Genomic DNA, 10,750 nt, shown 5'->3' with positions numbered 1-10,750 from the left:
GAGTTTGATTATTTCTAGGCATCTACTCCTCCTGGGTATATATGCTTCCTTTTGTTCTAGAGCTTTCAACTGTGTTGTCAAGTTGCTAGTGTATGTTCTTTCCAGTTTCTTTTTGGAACCACTCTGCGCTATGAATTTTCCTCTCAGTACTGCTTTCATTGCATCCCATAGGTTTGGGTATGTTGTGTTTTCATTTTCATTAAATTCTAGAAAATCCTTAATTTCTTTCTTTATTTCTTCTTTGACCATGCTATTATTTAATAGAGCATTGTTTTGTGTCCAGGTGTATATGGGCTTTTTGTTGTTTTTGCTGTTATGAAAGACCAGCCTTGGACCATGATAATCTGATAGGATGCATGGGAGTATTTTAATCTTCTTATATCTATTGAGGTTCATTTCGTGACAGATTATATGATCAGTTTTGGAGAAGGTTCCATGAGGTGTTGTGAATAAGGTCTATTCTTTTGTTTTAGGATGATATGTTTTGTAGATATCTATTAATTCCTAATGGTTCATAACCTCTACTAGTTTCACTGTGTCCTTGTTCAGTTTCTGTTTCCATGATCTGTCCATTGGTGAGAGTGGGGTGTTGAGATCTCTTAGTATTATTTTGTGGGGTTCAATGTATTTTTAGCTTTAGTAGGGTTTCTTTTATGAATACGGGTGATTTGTATTTGGAGCATATATGTTAAGAATTGAGAGATCCTCCTGACAAATTTTTCTTGTAATGAGTAAAAAGTGTCCTTCCTCATTTATTTATTTATTTTTGATCTTTATCATCATCTTGAACTATGATTTCTGAGTTTTCTTTTTCTGGAGTGTTTGACATTCTGCTGTTTGCTGTGATGGGAGAGATGGGTTCTGTTGTTGCCATGTTGTCTTGGTTTCTTTTGGGTAAGTTATTTTGTTTTCCTCTTGCCATCTTGTTTTCTGTGATTATACGTGAAAACCGTGTACCTATGGCATGCTTTCTGGGTGCTTGGCCTAGACCTCTCAGCCCACCAGCTACTCACAGCACATTCTCACAAGGCATGCATCCCTGGATTTCTGCTGTTCCTATGGGCAGATGGCTTGAGCACCTGTTCTGCAAACAAGGGCCTACAGAGTAGAAACTGAGACCCGACAGCAGAGTTCCTGCTCCCCTGATCCAATCGGAGGGCCCTCTTTCTGGGTGTTTGTCCCAGAACTCTCTGCTCCCTGGCTGCTTGCAGTGCAGTATCACCTGGCTTTTGTCCCTGGATTTCTGCTTTTCCTGGTTGCTTCATTTAATTTTATATCATCAGAATATAAGGTTAGCAAGATGGATCAGCATGCCGTGGCAAGTAGTGCCAAGATAATATGCTTTCACAATTATAGTAAATTTTTATATCAAATATATACGTGCTGTTATAATCACTTTTTTTCATAATTTTTCTACAACAGTGAAAAAATGTAGTGCATACTTTTATATTAAGTTTAGTTAAATTCTAATATGGCAGTCATGTCCATACTATTATTGGAATAAGCTTCTATGGCCTCAGGCAAAACACTGATAGAGTTCTCCCATGAAAATGAAGTATACCATATCTTTGAGTTCTCCTCTTCCTATTCTCCGCATCACTTCTTTACTCATTACCCGATAGTTTCACAAATTCAGGAGATAATTTTTTAATAAATATATTTTCTTGGCCACATCTTTAATCCTTAAAAGTATTTGTAAAACTATATTTCAGCTAATAGATTTCTGACATACTTTTTGGCTAATATCCACTTATCAGTGAGTATATTGATTAACACACATTAAACATTTTCAATATGCATATAATATAATATGAAAACAGAAGCTTCATAAGGTTGAGAACTAGTTGTGTGTCATGTGATTTTAAAATGCTAGTAGATTGTGATTTCCTTTGTTTTTTACCTGTTTATTAATTTTTTAATTAAACAAATTATTAAAAAACTAAGATAAATGTGAAGACTTTAAAGGGATTTTTGCATAAAACTATATAAATATATTTTTGTTAGTACTAGATTTTTTTAAGTTTTGATAGTATGCACTGAAACCTTACCAGTTACAATGAGCATAAAGTACATATGAAACAAAATGTAACATGGAAATAGTTTGAGTTTTCTTGGTGTGTAAAGATAAAACATAATGAATTTTTAATACCAATAATTGCCATAAAGCTGAATACTTAGCTCATGAATTATTAGTGATTTAAGGCCTAGTTGGACCACATTATAAGAGGATGATATAAACTAATTTATTTTTCTTTTTTTATTTCTTTATTTTTAATACATTTTTAAGGATTTTAATTAAGTATTTGTGGGTACACATACATACACCTATGTGTATATGTAACAATAATATAGGAAAAGAGGCTATTAATTTAGGAGGATAGGAAATAGACTAGGAAGGGCTGTAGGGAGGAAAGGGGGATGCGACACAGTTCTATTTGAATTAAGATATATTCTTTTTTTTCCTGAACGTCACAGAGTCTGTGAGTTGTTTATGGGGTGTTCAGAGAATTCAGGGGTTAGCATCCCATAATCAGCGACTACGTATTATGTCTGCTTTTTGTGACTGAGTTATCTTACTTAGGATGATATTCTCTAGATGCATTCATTTTCTTAAGAATTTCGTTAAGTTAAGTCATTGTTTCTGATAGCTGAGTAGTACTCCATTGTGTAAATGTACCACATTTTTTGTATTCATTCATCTACTGAAGGATACCTGGGTTCTTTCCAGCTTCTGGGTATAATAAATAGAGCTGCAATGAACAATGTGGTGCATGTATCTTTGTTGTATGTTGGAGTATCTTTGGGGTAAATGCCCAGAAATGAAATAACAGGGTCTTCAGGTAGTACAATGTCCATTTTTCTGAAGAACTGCCAGACTGATTTTGAGAGTGGTTTTATCAGGTTACAGCCCCACCAGCAGTGGAGCAGTGTTACCTTTTCTCCACACCTCCCCAGAATCTGTTGTCATCTGAGATTTGGATCTTGGACAATTTGACTGATGTGAGGTGGAATCTCAGCATTGTTTTGATTTGCATTTCCCTGATGGCTAAGGATCTTGAGCACGTCCTTATAAGTTTCTCAGCCATTTGATATTCCTACATTCTATTTTTTTTTTAAGTCTGTAACCATTTTTTAATAGGGTTGTTCAATTCTCTAGTGTCTAGCTTTTTGAGTTCTTTATATACATTGGGTATAAGGCCTCTATCTGATCTGGGGTTGATAAAGAACTTTTCAAACTCTGTTGGCAACCATTTTATTTTCTTCATAGTGTCTTTAGCCTTACAGAAACTTTGTAATCTCAATATGTCCCATTTGTCAATCTTTGACCTTAGAACTTGAGCCATTAGTTTTCTGTTCAGGAAATTGTCTCCTGTGCCTATGAGTTCTAAAGTTTTCCTTCTTTCTCATCTAATGGTTTCAATGTACCTGGTTTAATGTGGAGATCTTTGATCCACTTACACTTGAGCTTTGTACAAGGAGATAAGAAAGGGTCTATTTTCATTTTTCTGCATGCTGAGTACCAGTTGAACCAACACTACTTGTTGAATAGGCTTTCTTTTTCCATGGAATGTTTATAGCTCCTTTGTCAAAAATCAGGTGACCATGTATGTGAGGGCTTATTTCTGGAACTTCTAATCTATTCCATTGATCCATGTGACAATTTATGTATCAATAACATGCAGTTTTAAGCACAAATGCCTTGTAATATAGCTTGAGGTCAAAGATAGTGATTCCACAGATATTTTCTTGTTGTTGAATATGGATTTCGTTATTCTAGGTATTTTGTTATTCCAGAAGAAATTGCACATTGCACATTCCAACTCAATGAATAACTGCGTTGGAATTTTTTGGGTATTGCATTGAATCTCTAGATTGCTTTTGGTAAGATGGCCATTTTTAAAGTGTTGGTACTGCCAATCCATGAGCATTGGAGATCTTTCCATTTTCTGAGACCTTCCTCAATTTTGTTCTTTAGAGGTTTGCAGTTCTTGTCATAAAGTTCCTTCACTTGCTTAGCTAGAGTCACACCAAGGTATTTCATAATTTTTGTGTCTATAGTGAAGGGTATCTTTTCCATATTTCCTTTCTCCACATGTTTGTCCTTTGAATATAGGAAGGGTAATGATTTGCTTGAGTTAATTTTATATCCAGCCACATTGCTAAACTTGTTTATCAGATGTAATAGTTCTCTGGTGAAAGTTTTGGGGTCACTTAAATACACTATCATGTCATCTGCACATAGTGATCTGTTTAATTCTAACTTTCCAATTTGTATCCTTTTGAATTCCTTTTGCTGTCTAATTGCTACATCCAGGACTGCCAGTACTATGTTAAAAAGGTAGGGGGAGAGTGGGCAGCCTTTTCGAGTCCCTGATTTTATTTTATTTTTTTAACAACTTTATTTTACAAAACAAAGATAAATGTAAAGATTTCAAGCATTTTTTGCGTAAAATTATACAATACATTTTTGTCAGTACATTTTTTTCAGATTTTAAAATAATTTTTACATAAATCTATATGAATAGTCAGTACTTGATCTTTTTAAATGTTTGATGGTATGCATCGAAAACCCAATAGTTACAATGAGCACAAAGTACATGCAAAACAAAATGTAACATGGAAATAGTCAAAGTTTTCTTGTTGTATAAAGATTTTTTGTTTTATTTTCTTTATTTCTTGGACTTCATACAGTCTGTGAGTTGTTTCTGGGGCAGTGCGAGCCTCTGATGTTAGCATCCCACTATCAGTGACTGCATATTATGTCTGTTCTTTTGTGACTAGGTTATCTCACTCAGAATGATATTCTCTAGATGCAGCCATTTTCTTAAGAATTTGGTCAAGTCATTGTATCTGGTGGCTGAGTACTATTCCATTGTGTAAATGTACCACAATTTTTGTATCCATTCATCTTCTGAACTGCATCTGGCTTCTCTCCAGTTTCTGGCTATTATAAATAGAGCTGCTATGAACAATGTGATGCATATATCTTTGTTGTGTACTAAGGTGTCTCTGGGGTATATGCCCAAAATTGGAATAGCTGGGTCTTCAGGTAGTATTATGTTCAATTTTCTAAGGTATCGCCAGACTGATTTCCAGAGTGGTTGTATTAGTTGGCAACCCCACCAACAGTGGAGAAGTGTTCCTCTTTCTCTGCAACCTCGCCAGCATCTGTTGTCATGAGTTTGGATATGGCTAATCTGAATGGTGTAACGTGGAATCTCAGGGTTGTTTTGATTTGCATTTCCCTGATGGCTAAGGTTGTCGAGTACTTCCTCAGATATTTCTCAGCCATTCGATATTCCTCAACTGAGAATGTTTTTTTTAGTTCTGTACCCCATTTTTAATAGGGTTATTTGATTCTGTGTTGTCTAGCTTTTTGAGTTCTTTGTATACCTTAGATATTAGGCCTCTATCTGATGTGGAGTTGGTAAAGATCTTTTCCCATTCGGTTGGCTGCCATTTTGTAATCTTGACAATGTCCTTAGCCTTACAGAAACTTTGCAATCTCATTAAGTCCCATTTGATAATCTTTGACCTTAGAGCTTGAGCCATTGGTGTTTTGTTCAGAAAATTTTCTCCTTTGCCTATATGTTCTAAAGATTTCCCTACTTTATAATCTAAGAATTTCAGTGTATCTGGTTTAATGTGGAGATCTTTGATCCACTTATACGTGAGCTTTGTACAAGGAGATAAGAAAGGGTCTATTTTCATTCTTTTGCATGCTGATTGCCAGTTGGACCAGCACCATTTGTTGAATAGGCTGTCTTATTTCCATTGAAGGTTTACAGCTCCTTTATCGAAAATTAGATGACCATATACATGAGGGCTCATTTCTGGATCTTCTATTCTATTCCATTGATCCACATGCCTATTTCTGTACCAGTACCATGCAGTTTTCAGCACAATTGCCTTGCAATATAGCTTGAGGTCAGGGATAGTGATTCCCGCACATGTTTTCTTGTTGTTTAGGATGGATTTCGCTATTCTAGGTTTTTTGTTATTCCATATGAAATTGCACATTGATCTTTCCAATTCCATGAAGAACTGTGTTGGAATTTTGATGGGGATTGTGTTGAATCTGTAGATTGCTTTTGGTAGGATGGCCATTTTTAAAATGTTGTTCTTTCCAATCCATGAGCAAGGGAGATCTTTCCATTTTTTGAGATCCTCCTCAATTTCCTTCTTTAGAGGTTTGAAGTTCTTGTCGTACAGGTTCTTCACTTGCTTAGTTAGAGTCACACCAAGGTATTTCTTAGTTTTTGTGAAGGGTACCTCTTCCCTAATTTCTTTCTCCACAAGTTTTTACTTTGAGTATAGGAAGGCTACTGATTTGTTTGATGTGGGCTGTTGGTTTGCTGTATATTGCTTTTATTATGTTTAAGTATGGACCTTGAATTCCTGTTCTGCCAGCAAGAATGAATTGGCACACGAAATAAGATTCTTCTGCGGTATAGCTTTAATGCTCTCAAGAGGCAGAACATAAGCTTGTAACAGGTGAAGACGAAGACAAGTCCTATCTAGCCCATCCCCTTATAAAGAGATCAGTCCTCACCTTGGACATGGAGCCCCCTGATTGGTTGAAACTGATCAGGCCCTATGACGCCAAGGGAGAGGCAGAGCTCAAGGAGTGGAAAGTAACACAGCATGTGCGCACCTGACTTGTTTACTGCTAACTCCAGCCGGATGTCAGCACCATCTTCTAATGGAAAATGTGCAGACAGCGCCCCACATTGTTTGAGTTAATTTTTTATCCTGTCACTTTGCTGAATTTGTTTATCAGCTATAGTTCTCTGGTGGAATTTCTGGGGTCACTTAAGTACACTATCATGTCGTCGGCAAAGAGTGATGTTTTGATCTCTTCTTTTCCGATTTGTATCCCCTTGATCTCCTTTTGCTGTCTAATTCTACAGCCAGGACTTCCAGTACTATGTTGAATAGGTAGGGGGAGAGTGGGCAGCCTTGTCGAGTCCCTGATTTTAGTGGGATTGATACAAGTTTCCCACCATTAAGATTGATGTTGGCTGTTGGTTTGCTGTATATTGCTTTTATAATGTTTAAGTATGGACCTTGGATTCCTGTACTTTCCAGGACTTTTAACATGAAGGTGTGTTGAATTTTGTCAAATGCTTTCTCTGCATTTAGTGAAATGACCATATGATTTTGGTCTTTGAGTTTGTTTATATGGTGGATTAGGTTGATGGATTTCCTTGCATCCCAGAGATGAAGCCTACATGGTCATGATGAATGATCCTTTTGATGTGTTCTTGGATTCGGTTTGCAAGGATTCTGTTGAGAATTTTTGCATCAATGTTTATAAGTGAGATTGGTTTGAAGTTCTCTTTTCTTGTAGGGTCTTAGTGTGGTTTCGGTACTAGGGTTATTGTAGCCTCAAAAAATGAGTTAGGTAGTATTATATCTGATTCTATCTTTTGGAATAGTTTGGAGAGTATTGGTGTTATATCTGCCATAAATAAAATTCTGCACTGAACCCATGTGGACTGGGGCTTTGTTTGGTTGGGAGGCTTTTGATGACTTCTTCTATTTCTTTAGGTGTTATACGGTTATTTAGATGGTTTATTTGGTCCTGATTTAACTTTGGGATCTTGTATGTGTATAGGAATTAGTCCATTTCCTCCAGATTTTCCAATTTTGTGGAGTATAAGTTTTGTACTAGGATCTGATGATTTCTTGAATTTCCTCAGTTTCAGATGTTATGTCTCCACTTTCCTTTCTGGTTTTGTTAATTTGTATACTCTTTCTTTGCCCTCTAGTTAGTCTGGCTAGGGGTTTATCAATCTTGTTGATTTTCTCAAAGAACCAACTCTTGGTTTTGTTGATTTTTTTCAATGTTTCTTTTTCTTTCTATTTGGTCTATTTCTGCTTTAAGTTGGAAGCACTTAGGGCTATAAGTTTTCCTCTCAGTACTGCTTTCATTGCATCCCATAAGTTTGGGTATGTTGTGTTTTCATTTTCATTGAATTCTAGAAAATCCTTAACTTCTTTCTTTATTTCTTCTTTGACCCTGCTATCGTTTAACAGGGCGTTATTTAGTTTCCAAGTGTATGTGGGCTTTTTGTTGTCGTTGTTGTTGTTAAACTACGAGCCATAGACCATGGAGATCTGAGAGGATACACGGAAGAATTTCAATATTCTTATATCGATTGAGGCTCATTCTGTGTCAAATTATGTGGTCAATTTTCGAGAAGGTTCCATGGGGTGCTGAGAAGAAGGTGTATTCTTTTACTTTAGGATGATATGTTCTGTATTTATCTAACTTTGCAGTGTCCTTGTTCAGTTTCTGTTTCTATGATCTGTCCATTGGTGAAGGTGCAATATTAAAGTCTCTCACTATTATTGTGTGGGGTGAAATGTATTATTTGAGCTTTAGTAGGATTTCTTTTATGAATGTGGGTGTTTTTTTATTTGGAGCATATATGTTAAGGATTGAGAGTTCCTCCTGACCTATTTCCCCGGTAATGAGTAAAAAGTGTCCTTCCTTATCTTTTTTGATAACTTTTGGTTGGAAATTTACTTTATTCGATATTAGAATAGCCACTCCAGCTTGCTTCGTGGAGCTGTTTGCTTGGAAGTTCTTTCCCCACCCTTTTATTCTGAGACAATGTCTGTCTGTGTCTCTGAGATTAGTTTCCTGTATGCAGCAAAAGGCTGGATTTTGTTTATATATCCTGTCTGATAGTCTATGTCTCTTTATTGGGGAGTTGAGACCATTTATGTTAATAGATATCAAGGAATAATTGTTTCTGTATCCTGCCATTTTTGCTTTTGTGGGTTGAGTTGTGTCTGTGTCTATTTCTCCTTTTAGTTTTCTTGTTTAGGAGTTTTCTTGTTTTTACTAGGTTGTATTTTCCCTCATTGTATTGGGTTTTCCCACCTATAATTCATTGTAGTACTGGGTTTGTGGTCAGATATTGTGTAAATTTTGATTTGTCTTGAAATATCTTCATCTCTCCATCTATGCTGATTGATAGTTTTGCTGGGTATAGCAGCTTGGGCTGGCACTTGTGCTCTCTTAGGGTGTGCATGCTGTCTGTCCTGGCTCTTCTAGCTTTCATAGTCTCTGTTGAGAAATCGGGTGTGATTTTGATTGGCCTGTCTTTATATGTTACCTGACCTTTTTCCCTTACTGCTTTTAGTATTGTTTCTTTGCTTTGGGCACTTGGAGTTTTTACTATTATGTGTCGGGAGGTATTTCTTTTCTGGTCCAACCTATTTGGAGTTCTGAAGGCTTCTTTTATGCTCGTGGTCATCTCATTTTTGAGGGTAGGGAAGTTTTCTTCTACGATTTTGTTGAAGATATTTACTGTGCCTCTTAGTTGATCCTCTTCTCCCTCTTCTATTCCTATTAGCCTTAGGTTCATTCTCCTCATTGAGTCCTGGATTTCCTGCACATTTTGGGTTAGGAGCTTTTTGTTTTTTGCATCTTCTCTGGCTGTTTTTTCTATGTTTACAATGCTGTCTTCTGCCCCCAAGATTCTCCCTTCCATCTCTTGTAATCTATTGGAAATGCTTGCTTCTGTGACTCCTGATTTCTTTTTTAGGTGTTCTACCTCTAGGGTTATCTATTTTAGTGTTTTCTTTATTGTGTCAATTTCCGTTTTAAATTCCCTCTTCCATTCCTTCATCTCTTTGGTTGTATTTTCCACTAGTTCTTTGAGTTCTTTGTGTGTTTTTCTTGTTTCTTCTTTAAAAGCTTCTGAATCTTTTTGCTTTTCCTCCCGTTCTTGTTTAAGTATCTCTATCAGCATCTTGAGGTATGATTTCAGGTCTGCGTCTTTTTTTTCTGGAGTGTAGGGCATTCCAATGTTTGCTGTTATGGGAGAGCTGGGTTCTGGAGTTGCCAGGTTGTCTTGGTTTCTTTGGGATATACTCTTTTGCTTTCCTCTTGCCATTTTGTTGTCAGTGATATGTTCTCGCCTTTCCCTTGTATCTGGTCTGTGTCCCAGGATCTCCACTTGTCCAGGTGGCAGATGGGCCGAGCCCTGTTCTATGCCTCAGAGTCGCCGGGTGGTACAGAAGTTTCAAAGTTCTGTTCCTGGTCCCTGGATCAGGGAGGGCAGGGCGGGGAGTGCGCTTACTGTGTGTACTCCGCAGAGATCTCTCTGCTCCCTGGCTGCCCAGATCTACTACTCACCAGTCTTTAAAGCTTTAGGAGCTGCTGATCCATGTGGTAGATCCGCTGCACCCCGTTTTGCGCCCTGAGGTCACCGCTGGGTGGAAACAGAAGTTCCAAAGTTCTGTTACTTGTCCCTGGATCAGGCAGGGCTGGGGGTGTGCTTACTGTGTGCACTCCGCAGAGATCTCTCTGTTCCCTGGCTGCCCAGATCTCCTACTCACCAGTCTTTAAAGCTTTAGGCACTGCTGATCCCTTTGGCAGATGGGCCGCACCCTGTTCTGCGCACTGAAGTTGCTGCCAGGTGAAAACAGAAGTTCCAAAGTTCTGTTCCTGGTCCCTGGATCAGGCAGTGCTGGGGGTGTGCTTACTGTGTGCACTCCGCAGAAATCTCTCTGCTCCCTTGCTGCCCAGATCTCCTACTCACCAGTCTTTAAAGCTTTAGGAGCTGCTGATCCCTGTGGCAGATGGGCCGCGCCCTCTTCTGCACCCTCGAGTCCCTGATTTTAGTTTGATTGCTTCAAGTTTCACAACATTAAGTTTTATGTTGGTTGTTGGTTTGCTGTATATTGGTTTTATTATGTTTAGGTATGGAACTTGGATTCTTGATTTTGCCAA

This window comes from Micromys minutus (genome assembly GCF_963924665.1).
Source record: "Micromys minutus genome assembly, chromosome: 13".
Taxonomy (NCBI): Eukaryota; Metazoa; Chordata; class Mammalia; order Rodentia; family Muridae; genus Micromys; species Micromys minutus.
The sequence above is the reverse complement of the archived record's forward strand: the minus strand, read 5'-3'. Positions refer to the sequence as shown.